This window comes from Cibotium barometz, chromosome 44 (genome assembly GCF_041138505.1).
Source record: "Cibotium barometz isolate CiBa-2024 chromosome 44, ASM4113850v1, whole genome shotgun sequence".
Classification (NCBI taxonomy): Eukaryota; Viridiplantae; Streptophyta; class Polypodiopsida; order Cyatheales; family Cibotiaceae; genus Cibotium; species Cibotium barometz.
Window position 1 is genome coordinate 41,904,059 of NC_141089.1, and position 15,550 is coordinate 41,919,608.

The window sequence follows — 15,550 nt, forward strand, 5'->3', positions numbered from 1 at the left end:
AATGAGAATGGATGAAGGATGATGGGAATACATATGATTGGATACGAAATAAGCAATGTGAATTGATGTAGAAGAATGTGGAATAATGAGAAATGATGTGGAACAATGTGAAAAAATGAGAGTTTGTTAGAAACTATATTTATGAAACTTATTTTTAAATGACTGTTTTATGTCAAGAATGCTGGGAAAGCATTTTGACCATCTTGTGAATGAGGTCGTGGTGGAGACCTAAGTGATAAAGTTGCAACAATTGATGGAGAGTCAATGGAGGATGTCTCGTGTAGCAAGGTCGGCCGAGGTCTTGACCAACCTCAGTTCGATTTAAATGGTGAGCTTCCGGTACGGTGGATGAGGGACCAAGGAAGCGGTCTATGAGTGAAGCGCTAGGTGACCTGCGAAGGAGCCTAGAGGGTGCTGACCATACGGTGCTCGGGCTCTGGGTCACTGAAGATACCCACGCATGCGTCGAGGAAGAAAATGGAATAAAGAGTTAGAGTTGTTTTCTGAACTCGGATATGGATCTGGTTGATTGGCCTTGCTGGTCCTCAACGAATGAGTCCATGACTCTTTTATATGGAGCTATTGGTTGATCTTGCTGATCTTCAATGGAGAGTCCATCTGGATTTTTCTTATATGATTATATTTCCAGGTACTATGAGCTAGGAACTATTGAAAAGGCCCCTCAGTGAACATGTGATGAGCGTTCTGGTTACCAATGATGCCATAGGTACACCGATGAAGGAATGATTGGAATTTAGAATTCAAGCTAGATATTTTGGAGGATTATGATTAGTGATACTATGGTTTCATTAAAAGATTGTTTTAAAGACAGCTGAGTTTGTGAAACAGGCAATTTCATATTGGGTGTGTAAACCACTGTAGTGATGGGATCCAATTAAGAATTTGGTTAGGTTTTGTCCCAGGTACCAGGGGAAAAGAGTTCCCAGGCCCCCTAGCCGGATATTCATGCAAACTTAAAACTAGTCACACCACTTACACACCCAATATGACATTGCCTTTTTCTCAGCATCAGCTATCTTTAAAACAATCATTTAATGAAACCATTGTGTTACTGATCACAATCCTCAAAATCTTCGGTTAAATCCTTATTTCCAATCATTCCTTCATCGGTGTACCTATGGCATCATTGGCAACTAGAACGCTCACCACCTGTTCACTCAGGGGCCTTTTCTCGATAGTTCCTAGCTCATAGTAACCGGTAATATATTCACATATCAAAATGGAATCTCCGTTGAAGATCAGCAAGATCAACCAACGGATCCATATAAAAGAGCCATGGACTCATCCGTTGAGGACCAGCAAGGTCAACCAACCAGATCCATGCCTGAATTCAAAAAACAACTCTTACTCCTTGTTCCAATATCTTCCCCGACGTACATGTGGGTGTCTTCTGCGACCAGAGCATCAATCCACATTATCCACACATCCATCCACATCTTCCATACATCCATCCACATCAATCCACACGTCAATCCACATCATCCATACATCCATCCACATCAATCCACATCAATCCACATTATCCACTCATCCATCCACATCAATCCACATTATCCACACATCAATCCACATCATCCATTCACGTCAATCCACATTACCCACACATCAATCCACATCATCCATACATCCATCCACATCATCCACATCAATCCACATTAATCCACATTATCCACTTATCCATCCACATCAATCCACATTATCCACACATCAAGCCACATCATCCATACATCCATTCACGTCAATCCACATTACCCACACATCAATCCACATCATCCATACATCCATCCACATCATCCACATCAATCCACATTATCCACTCATCCATCCACATCAATCCACATTATCCACACATCAATCCATACATCCATTCATGTCAATCCACATTACCCACACATCAATCCACATCATCCATACATCCAACCACATCATCCATATCAATCCACATTATATACTCATCCATCCACATCAATCCACATTACCCACACATCAATCCACATCATCTATACATCCATTCACGTCAATCCACATTACCCACACATCAATCCACAATGCACATCATCCATACATCCATCCACATCATCCACATCAATCCATAATATCCACTCATCCATCCACATTACCCACACATCAATCCACATTATCCATACATCCATTTACGTAAATCCACATTACCCACACATCAATCCATATCATCCATACATCCATCCACATCAATCCACATCATCCATACATCCATCCACATCAATCCACATCACCCACACATCAATCCACATCATCCATACATCCATCCACATCAATCCACATTATCCATACATCAATCCACATCATCCATACATCCATTCACGTCAATCCACATTACCCACACATTAATCCACATCATCCATACATCCATCCACATCAATCCACATTATCCACTCATCCATCCACATCAATCCACATTCATTTCATAAGTATTCCCATTCTCATCTAATCATATTTTTTTCTAGCTCATCACTTATTTCCTCATTTATCCTCATCAGATCACATCTACTTGCATCTACCCATACATCTCATCACTTTACATACATTAACATTTATCCAGTTTACATCGCATCTTATCACATCCATTTCACATCACATCTCATTCATTCACATCCTGATTCACAAGCTAACATATTCATTCACATCCCTTATCGTTCATTCACATCCTGATTCACATGTTATCACATTCATTCACATCCTATATCATTCATTTACATCCTGATTCATATGACATCACATCTCATCTATTTATTCCCATTTATCTGATTCGCATCACATATCATCACATCTATTTACCTTTCATTCTTATCACTTCTATCCTCATCACATACATCCATCCATTCTTTCCCATCTATCTGATTCGCATTACATCTCATCACATCTATTCACCTCACATTCTCGTCACTCCTATTCTCATCCATCCATCCATCCATTCAATCCCATCTATCTGATTCGCATCACATATCATCACATCTTTTTACCTCTCATTCTCATCACATCCATCCATCCATTCTTTTCCATCTATCTGATTCGTATCACATATCATCACATCTATTTACCTTTCATTCTCATCACATCCATCCTCTATTCATTCTCATCTATCTGATTCATATCACATCTTATCACATCTATTTATAGAATGTAAGAGAATTCTTATTTTTGATATAAAGATTCTTTACGCATCTATTTATGCATAACAATCAATTTTGATGAAAGTAACACTTTTATAATCAAAATATTCCCAATATGTATCTTTCTATGCATAGAAATTAATTCTAATGAAAATAACACTTTTATTATAAAAATATTTCTAATATGCATTTTTCTATACATAGAATAAAAATAACACTTTTAGAATACACAAGCGATGGGGATTACTCTTTTTGAATAATAAAAGATAAAACTTATTTCACAAAATTTAAGAAAAATTTACCATAACCTCCTTTGTATGGCGGACCATTTTTCAATTTTTTTCATTCTCAAGTTACTTAGAAATTATCCCAAATGGTTTAAAGCATTCTAAACTAATCAAATTCCACTTTTTAAAGAGAAACAATATGAAAAGTTCAATTCTAACAATTTGATTACACATCTAGGATAAAGAAAGGCTGAATTCAAGAATGAAGAGAGGGGGAAAGCCTTTCCAAACAAGGCATGGCATCATTTTTTATTTGAGCAAAAATTAGAAAACCATTAAATGGAATAAAGAAAAAGTAGAATTTCTAGCTTACATGAATTTTTGTGAGCTTTCCTTTGGCTTGATGGTTTGAGGGATCTACTCTTGTTTGGAACAAGAGTGGCCACCAATTCTTTTGATGAAGAGGAAATGGTCAAAAACTAATGAAGTATCAATAAATTCAATGTTTTTGGCTCTGGGGAGGAGTAGAGTAACAGTGCATAAAACACTATAAACTATGTACAAAGGGGGAGGCTTCATTTATAGAAAAAAATGAGCCTCTAACCAAGCAAACTAATTCTAGATTTTTTCAGATCAGTTTGGTTAATTTTTTACCATTCTTAGGTCAGTTTAGCTTACTTTTTGGATCTAGTTGAAGCAGGAGAGAGGAGAGATGAAAATATCTCATTATTTGTGAGTTTAAAACTCAACCACACATGTGAAATAGGTGCCTCCTTCATGAGGGAAATTCCCCCACACTGAGGTGTCAAAAATGCATCATTTCTTCTAAATATCTTTTCTTTTTTAACTAATAACCTTGTTCTTAGTCAACTCTTCAACTTATGTGAGTATTTACTCATTTTTGGGAGGATTTCCTTTTATTCTTCAATTTATCTCCTCTCCCTACATTTAGATTAATCTAATTGGTCCATAGGAACCTTAATTCAAAAATTTCAGAAAATCTGGACCCTTAGGCTAAGGTTCTTTTTACCTGATTTCAATTTATTCCAATTGCACATTGGAAATTTCTTTTTGAATATCTGTTTTAGGGGAAACCATTTTAGACACTAGGAGGATTTTTATATCCAAAAATATCTCACTTTTGAATTACCTCCCTCTAGACATTTTCTCTCTCTAGGCCAAAACAGGGTAAAATAGGATCTTTCTTTTATTTCAGAGAGGGGAATAATTATAAGATCAGAAGGGGAGGTTTTTACACCTGCACAGCTCAAAAGCCGGAGGGAGGAATCTTACATCCTACCCCACTTAAAAAACGCGAGATGTCCTCATCTCGCAAAATTAGAGGAGAACTCTTTTCCTTAAGATCCAACTCATTCTGGGGTTTTATGATCAATTTTCCTCAAAACATAGGTTTTATGGCATAAATAACTACATATTTAGACATTAAAGCATGCAAATTAGTTAATTTGTGATGTAAAACCTAATCAAATTTTTCCAATATTAAGAAGAAAGCTACATGCACACACATTACCGTACTTCTCCCATGGGGAATGAAGATATTATACTTGAGTCATTGAGAATTATAGTCCCAAAATGACACCATTGGCATTTATCAAGGGACTAAAAAACATAAAATGGTTTTTTACAACTGTTTTTTGAATTAAGGGAGAATGGCAGTAGTGCCATTCTTCCTGAATTTTGGTAAATGATTAGAAAATACAAAAATTTGGTTTCTAGGTCTTGAATCTATGTACAATCCTTATTAGAAAATTGGTTTAGGTACACCCACTATGAAATGCAAATTTTGATAGCATGAGCCGTCATTATCTCAAGAGTCTTTGTGGTGTTATTCTACAATTGTCACATTCAAATAGTTTAGTAAATGGTCATGGTGCCTGAAAGATCCCTGTCCCCTCTGCGCAACGAATTTTGGAGTGCTAGTAGCGGAAGTAGCACTTCTTGCGCAGGGCAGAGTCTCCCACTCGGGGCCTCGCCCACCACGGATATCCGAACAAGAGACTAATCCCTCGATTCTTCCAAAACAACCGAACCCGAAAAAACTTTCCTCGCCCACATAGGCGATTCCTCCAAGATATTTTATTCTAACGTATTCAAGGTCTTAACTAACCAAACTCATCCGACCAAACCCGTAAGTCTCACGGTCAAATCAAGGAAAAGACTTGCACTTGGATCATAGAGACCAACGCTTTTTTCCTCATCAAGAGTCACAACCGTTGATTCTTTTCCATAGAACAAGGGTTATTCAAGATTTACTTCAACTATCGTAACTTAATAGAATTGAGTCTCATTTAGGGATCCATCAGTCCAGCCTAGTCCCATGGGTTAGCCAACCACCCAACCACTGTAGTGATAGGATCCATTTAGGAATTTGGTTATGTTTTGCCCCAGGTACCAGGGAAAAGAGTTCCCAAGCCCCCTAGCCGATGCTTCAAGCAAACTTTAAGATAGTCAAACCACTTACACACCCAATATGAAATTGCCTATTTTACAGATTCACCTATCTTTAAAACAATCTTTTAATGAAACCATAGTATCACTGATCATAATCCTAAAAAATATCTAGCTTGAATTCTAATTCCCAATCATTCCTTCATCAGTGTATCTATGGCATGATTGGCAACCATAATGCTCACCACCTGTTCACTCAGGGGCCTTTTCAATAGTTCCTAGCTCATAGTACTGGGAAATATAATCACATAAGAAAAATCCAGATGGACTCTCCGTTGAAGTTCAGCAAGATCAACCGACACATCCATATAAAAGAGCCATGGACACTTCCGTTTGAGGACCAACAAGGCCAATCAACCAGATCCATGCCCGAGTTTAGAAAACAACTCTAATTCCTTGTTCCACTTTCTTCCCCGATGCACGCGTGGGTATCTTCGGCGACCCAGAGCCTGAGCACCGTATGGTCAGCACCCTCTAGGCTCCTTCACAGCAGGTCACCTAGCGCTTCACTCATAGGCCGCTTCCTTGGTCCCTCATCCACCGTATTGGAAGCTCACCATTTAAATCAAACCGAGGCTCGTCAAGACCTCGGTCGACGAGACGTCCTCCATCGACTCTCTGTCAGCTGTTGCAGCTTTATCACTTAGGTCTCTACAACCTCATTCACAAGATGGTCAAAATGCTTTCCCAGTATTCTTGACATAAAACAATCATTTAAAAACAGGTTTCATAAATACAATTTCTAACAAACTCCCATCTTTCCACATTGTTCCACATCATTTCTCGTTATTCCACATTCTTCTACATCAATTCACATTGCTTATTCCACTTCCAGTCATATGTGTTCCCATTGTCCTTCATCCATTCTCATCCAATCACATCATATTACATCTCATTACATTGCTTATTCCACCTCCAGTCATATGTATTCCCATCGTCCTTCATCCATTCTCATCCAATCACATCATATTACATCTCATCACATCTATCCACATCTATCCTCATCACATCACGTCACATCCATCCACATCACATCTCATCCATTCACATCTATCCGGGTCCACATCACATCACATTCACATCTATTTACATCACTTCACATCCATTCACATCTTCCTAGATCCACATCACATCACATCTCATCTATCCACGTCATATCTCATCCATTCATATCACATCACATCCATCTACATTCATTCAGATCCACATCACATCCACATATCATCACATCACGTTAACATCTATTTATGTCACTTCACATCCATTCACATCTCCCAGGTCCACATCCCATCACATCTCATATATCCACATCATATCTCATCCATTCATATCTAACCAGATCCACATCACATCACATCCATTCACATCTCATTACATCACATTCACATCTCACCACATCCATTTAGATATCATCATATCACATTGACATCCAATCACATCTCATCGCACCCATTCACATCTCATCACACCCACTCACATCTCATCACACCCATTCACATCCATCACACCCATTCACATCCATCTCACAGCCACTTATCCATTCACATCCATCACATCCACTCACATCTCATCACATCCACTCACATCTCATCAAACCCATTCAAATCTCTTCACATCCACTCACATCTCATCACATCCATCACACTCATTCACATCCATCACACCCATTCACATCCATTTACATCACATCACATTCATTCACATCTCGTCACATCCATCCTCATCTTATCACATCTCATTCACATCCATCCATATCACATCACATTCATTCCATCCACATTACATCACATCACATCACATTCATTCCCATTCACATCTATCACATCACATCTCATCCATTCACATCCACATCCATTTACATCACATCACATCACATCTCATTCACTTCTATTCAATTCACATCTATCACATCACATCTCATCCATTCACATCCACATCCATTTACATCACATCACATCTCATCACATTCACATCCATATCCATTTATATCACATCACATCTCATCCACATCTCATCACATTCACATCCACATCCACATCCATTTACATCACATCACATCTCATCCACATCTCATGACATTCACATCCACATCCATTTACATCACATCACATCTCATCCACATCTCATCACATTCACATCCACATCCATTTACATCACATTCACATCCACATCCACATCCATTTACATCACATTCACATCTCCTCTCATCACATTCACATCTCATCTCATCACATCGCATCCATTTACATCCCATCACATCTACTCACATCTCATTACATCACATTCACATCTTATCACAACACATTCACATCTCATCTAATCACATCGCATCCATTTACATCCCATCACATTCATTTACATTCATTCAAATCCACATCACATCTTATCACATCTACTTTTAGTATCGTTTTCTACTTTTGATACTGATACGACTTTTCTAAGTTTCTGCCAATTGCTTGACCTAGTTAAAGGTACTTTTTCTCGATCCCATTGAATCTACATAACAGAGTGTTGTTGAAGGTTTAAAAAGAGAAAATAAACCTTATCAGAATGGAATAGTAAAAACTCAGAAAGAGTATTTACATATTGTATTTTTATTCCTTAAGCTTCATTAATGAACTAATTCTAAACTTCCGTTTACTCATTGGATCCTCGATCCTCCTAGGGATTCCATATTCCCTTTTCTAAATAAGAATTATCCAAGTTTTCTCGATGGATATTTTCACATTCTTTCTCAAATTTTTCAATTAAGATATTTTGGATATTCTTCTTTTTGAATAAAAGATTCATAGGATTTACAAAAATCAATTCTACCGATATTTCTCAATAAAAATGATAATACTCAAAATTTCACTTTTGATAGATACTCATAATTTGAATTTATGCCAAAAATTCATCTTTTACCCTTTAATTACTTGGATCTCAAATATCATGGGAATTCCTCTTTTTGCATAAAAATTAATTTACCCAAAATTCCTCCTTTCTTTTAATTAAATATTTATACATAAATACTAAAAAATTATTTTCCATGAATATGATGAAAATCATTCTTTTTGCATAGGATGTCCAATCCTAGAATATCGTAGGAAGTCCTCTTTTAGCATTATGCATAAAAATAAGATATAAATTATTTTCTAAAAAAATTGCCATAGCTTTGCTGCTATTACTAATAATTCTCAAATTTTCCTAAAAGAGTAAAAGCTTGTAATGAAAATATGATAGTAGTTCCTCTTTTATACTTAAAATCAAACTATGAAATTAAATCATAATTTTAACCATAATTATAAACATAATTATGATTATCCCACTAGATTAAGCTAATTTCAACATTCCTCTTTTTCCAAATTGTTAGGATAATCCATTTCTCATTTAGAATGAATTAGAGTAGTTTTTAACTACCCATAAACAATCTAAAAGAATTTACCATTATTTTAATATCACAAAATCATGAAAATATCATTTTCTTAATCTCTAGTTTATCAAGCCTAGAGTTTAGCTTTGAATTAGGAGACTATCATTGAGAAGCATCCTTTTCCAAGGGACTTAGCCATAAAGATGGCTATTCTTTTAGAGAGAGAGATTTACCTAAAGAAAGCATTATAATTTAAGCAAAAAGATTAACTTAATGCTAATTAAACACATTAAGAAACTTAGGGAAAGCTTGATTTGAATTAAAATAATCATTTTGAAATCTTCTCAAGCCTGAGAGGGATTGAGAAGAAGAAAGTTATTGAGAAAATTGGACAAAACCATGAAATTTGATTTTACCTCCAAGTTTGGCTTGATTCTCTAATTACAGTGAGCTCCCGACTAATCAATTGGTCCACCAAGAGGAGAAGAGAAACTCCAAGAGTTGTTGTATAGAGAGAGAGCTCCAAGCTCCCAAGAGAGAGAAAAATTTAAGGGATAATAGAAAATATGATTATTTTAATATAATACTAGCATGGTATAGCTCCAATATTTAATTACAAATGACTGAGGGTCTGTTTATAGTAGGTGAGGGAGGCCACTAACCAAGTCCAACTAGGTTCTAGAATTTTCCAGGTTCAGTTTGACTCAATTTGGACAAGAGTGGACCAGTTTGGCTCCCTTAGCTCCCTTTTTTATTTGGTTTGATCCAGGAGAGAGGAGAGATAAAAATATCACCATTTTTTGAATTGAAAAACCCTTCCACACTTGTGAAAAAAGCACCTACCTCAAAGGTCCCCCTCTCCTGACTAAGGTGTCAAAAATGCATCACCCTCTAAAATATCTCATTTTTTTTAGTAATATCTCATAATTTTTAACTAATAAACCTTGTACTCACTCAACTCTTCATCTTATGTGAGCATTTACTCATTTTTGGGTATTTTCTTTTATTCTTTGGATTTATCTCATTCAAACACTTGGATTAATCCAATTGGCCCATTGGAACCTTAATTGGACCATAATCCAAAAATTTCTGAAAATGTAGACCCTTAGGCTACACATTTTCAATTAATTCCTAATGCACATTGGAAAGTTCATTTTGAACTTCTGTTTCAGGAGAATCCATTTTAGACACTAGGAGAATATTTGTGTCTAAAGATATCTCAATTTTGAATTTTCTCTTTCTAGATATTCTCTCTCTAGGGCAAAACAAGGTAAAACAAGATCTTTCTTCTATTTTAGAGAGGGGAATGATCATAAAAATATAAGGGGAGGTTCTTATACCTTTACTCCTCAAAAGCTGGAGGGAAGAATCTTACATCCTACCCCACTTAAAAATGCGAGATGTCCTCATCTGGCAGCTCGAGGATAATCTCTTCCAACTTAAGATCCAACTGATTATGGGGTTCCTTATAGTTTGGTGAACCCTCACAAACTCCTGGGATAAATATCCCTTCTACAAGAAGAACATACAGAACTCATTACCAGAGAATAATTCATTCATTTCTTAGCACAATAATGGTCCACCAGACCGGAAATTCCATCTAAACATTCCCTACACGGAAATTTCAGATATGCAAGTTCTCAATTTGTCATTCCTTAATTAGATCCACTAGATCAAAGGTCAAACATTAACAATCTGTCAGCACAATCCACGAATCTCATAGTGATATGCTGAAGGTCATAATCATCTTCCAATTACTAACATCATCACTGGGATGCTACCCATTCATCCTCATTGTGGCTTTATTCAACTTATCTTCTTTCAACCAGAATTCAGAAATCATCATCTTTCAGTCACAATCTAAATCAATGCATTAATTCTCAACCAGAATTCTAAAATCATATCAACCAGCATTCGAATTCATCATCTAGATAGCATTTTTGGTTATAACTTCAAGGTCTTAGATTTACTCGTATATGTTGTCAGTGTAAAGAGTTACAGATATACCCACGGTTTATACGGGTAGTCACAGTCCTTGGAACTATAAGGTAAATACCATCATATCTAGGCCTCAAGCAAGTCAGGGATTCCACACAATTGCGGTACTTCCATCTGAAGACCCAATTTTCAATTTATGAATCTTCATTTTGAATATCAATTTGTATGAATTTCATCACACAATTACAATCTTTTGCTGGTACATCATAAATTTTTGACATTTCTTGCTTCTTGGTTGATCCACTTTAAGAAATAGATTATCCTATCAATTTGGAAAAAAGAGAAATAATGGAGTTAGCTTAATCTAGTGGGATAATCATAATTAAGTTTATGATTATGGTTAAAATTATGATTTAAATTCATAATTTCATTTTAAGCATAAAAGAGGAACTACTATCATATTTCTCTTACAAGTTTTTATTCTTTAGAAAAATTTGAGAATTATCAGTAATAGCAGCAAAGCTATGGTAAATTTTTTAAAAAATAATACATATCTTATTTTTATGCATAATGCTAAAAGAGGACTTCCTACCATATTCTAGGATTGGACATCCTATGGCAAAATAATGATTTTCATCATATTCATGAGAAATAATATTTTTATAATTATGCTTAATTAATTGATTAAGAGAAAAGAGTAATTTTTGGTAAATTTATTTTTATGCAAAAAGAGGAATTCCCATGATATTTGAGAATCAAGTATTTAAATGGTAAAAGAGAAATTTTTGGTAAATTTATTTTTATGCAAAAAGAGAAAATCCCATGATATTTGAGATCCAAGTAATTAAATGGAAAAAGAGGAATTTTTGTTAAATTTATTTTATGCAAAAAGAGGAATTCCCATGATAATTTAGATCCAAGAAATTGAATGGTAAAAGAGAAATTTTTGGCATAATTCAAATTATGAGTATTTATCAAAAGTGAAATTTTGAGCATTATTAATTTTATTGGGAAATATGGGTAGAATTGATTTTTATAAATCCCATGAATCTTTTACTCAAAAAGAAGAATATTGAATATATTTCACTTCAAAAATTTGAGAAAGAATATGAAAATATCCATCGAGAAAAAGTACTCTTAACTAGGCCAAGCAATTGACAGAAACTTAGAAAAGTCTCATCGGTATCGAAGGTAGAAAATCATTCTAAAAGTGGATGTGATAAGATGTGAATGTGATGTGATAAGATGTGAGTGGATGTGATGAGATGTGGATGAGATGTGATGTGATGTAAATGGATGTGGATGTGAATGTAATGTGAGGAGATGTGAGTGGTTATGATGAGATGTGGATAAGATGTGATGTGATGAAAATGGATGTGGATGTGAATGTGATGTGATAAGATGTGAATGTGATGTGAGGAGATGTGAGTGGATATGATGAGATGTGGATGAGATGTGATGCAATGTAAATGGATGTGGATGTGAATGTGATGATATGTGAATGGGTGTGATGTGATGTAAATGGATGAGAATAAGATGTGCATGTGAATGAGTGGATGGATGTGGATAGATGTCAATGTGAATGAATGGATGGATGTGGATAGATGTGCATGTGAATGGATGGATGGATGTGGATAGATGTGGATGTGAATGAAAGGATGGATAAGGATGAATGTGATGAGATGTGAATGGATGTGATGAGATATGGATAGATGTGGATGTGATGTAATGTGGATGGAATGAATGTGATGTGATATGGATGGAATGAATGTGATGTGATAAGATAGATGTGGATGGAATGTCTGTAATGTGATGGATGTGAATAGGTGTGATGGATGTGAATGGGTGTGATGAGATGTGAATGGGTGTGATGAGATATGAATGGATGTGATGAGATGTGAATGGATGCGATGAGATGTGAATGCATGTGAATGTGATATGATGATATCTGAATGGATGTGATGTGATGTGAATGGATAGATGTGGTGTGATGTGGATTGGGGTAGATGTGAATGGATGAGATGTGATGTGAATGGATGTGATGTGGATATGGGTAGATGTGAATGGATGAGATGTGATGAGGATGGATGTGATGTGATGTGATGTGATGAGGATCTGAATAGATGTAATTGGATGTGATGAGATGTGATGTGGATGAATGTGATGTGATGTGGATAGATGTGATGAGATGTAATACGATATGATTAGATGAGAATGGATGAAGGGTGATGGGAATAGATATGACTGGATGTGGAATAAGCAAAGTGAATTGATGTAGAAGAATGTGGAATAACGAGAAATGATGTGGAACAATGTGGAAAGATGAGAGTTTGTTAGAAACTATATTTATGGCCTGTTTTTAGATGACTATTTTATGTCAAGAATGCTGGGGAAGCATTTTGACCATCTTGTGAATGAGGTCATGGAGACCTACATTTGTAACAACTGACGAAGAGTCAATGGAGGATGTCTCGTGTAGCAAGGTCAGTCGAGGTTTTGACCAGCCTCAGTTTGATTTAGATGGTGAGCTTCCAGTACAGTGGATGAGGGACCAAGGAAGCGGCCTATGAGTGAAGTACTAGGTGACCTGCGAAGGAGCCGAGAGGGTGCTAACCATACGGTGCTCGGGCTCTGGGTGGTCGAAGATACCCACGCGTGCGTTGAGGAAGAAAATGGAATAAGGAGTTAGAGTTGTTCTCTGAACTCGGGCATGGATCTGGTTGATACGGATGAGTCCATGGCAGGGTAAATTTTAAGGAGGCGAATTATAGCCCAAAGGCAAATTTAAAGCAATTAAAAAAGTGGGTGGGCTATTTTGTATGTAAAAGAATGTAAAAAATTAGCCCCAAAAACTTACATTTAGTTGAAGACATGGATGTGTTAAATCGCTCCGACTCTCTCTCCTCGCTTAGATGTACTTGTCATGCATTCGCCTGGGTGGCTTGGCCAATGCACTATTGCCTTGCTTCTCAGGTTCCAAGTAACAGGCTGAATCGACGCTGATGGTATTGAGTCTACATTCTATAAAAACTTTTCATGATTTTTTATATGTGCTGCTTCTGTTGTTGCTAGCCTCGCCTCTCCATTTTTTGGATTTCCATCCAAGTGAAGTATTGAAATAAACGCTATCCCATTGCCTAGATCTATTCCTGCACTAAATTTTGTGAGTAAATTACGTTTTGATGCCTATGAGAGGTAGATGCTATGTTTGCTTATGTCATGGAGCCACTCATAAATGACGTTTGATATCAACTAACATCTAATTGCTCTTGCAGATTTCTACCTTCTACATAAGCTTGAAGACTTGAAAATGTAGAATGAAGACTCGCAATGTCGCAAACGTAAAACGTCACTCTTTTATTGTCCTTCAAAAACTATGGAAACGGCAAAAGCAATCTTGTAAGTTGTAGCATGACTCTACGAGGGAGAAACGAGTTCCACATCTGACAGCTGACACATTCATGTATGGCTTGTGCGATTTTAGATTTAGGTATGCCTTGTGTGATTTCTCTCCCCACGTAATATAAAGCCCTGCTTGTATCACTATATCTTGTCCCATGTGTTGAGTAACTTTGTGTGCCTTTCACATTGACATGGGTAGCTTTTTTTTGCTTACATCTAGTTCATCAGTTTGTGAATATTTCATCTGACATAATCTCAAAACTAATTCCTTTGGGTATTTTTGTAATTGGTTGTTCCATGAGTGAGTGCACTGCTATCATGTTCTCAATAATTTATAGGAACACTCTATTACATTAACCTTCTCCTTTTGCCTATTTGGAGATGTAATATCAAATCTCAGGTACCTCTACTTTTGTAGACAAGTTAATTTTTAGTGTTTCTGCATTTTTTACATATGGGTTACTTAGAAAAGCTTAACCACCCTTCAAAAGAGCTGTGGCCACATAGCTCAAAATGACAACCCTGGATCTATTCTAAGTGATGCACCTCTGATGTTGACTATTGCTACTCTACATTGGAGAGGATTGTGTAGCCAATGGAGAGTCATGAGTGGAGAAGACGGCTGGCCATAAATGGCTACTTTATGGCAAATCTAAGGCTAGTTTGGGAGGGTAGCACCCACCCATAGGGAGATGTGGGGCTGAAGGAGATGAAGTAAAAAGATGCCAAATCTAAGGCTAGTTTGGGAGGGTAGCACCCACCCATAGGGAGATGTGGGGCTAAAGGAGATGAAGTAAAAAGATGCCAAATAATGAAGGGAAGTCAGCCCTTATAGGCTACGCATTGGAATCTAAAAATTGGCAAGTTTCATACATATAAGTAACATCAACCAAACAACTGGCAAGTCTTCCTCCAGCTGACTATTGGTTAGTTGCATCTAGATGTTATAGACATGGTTGGTAGAGAAGTTACCACTAGATATTGTGGAC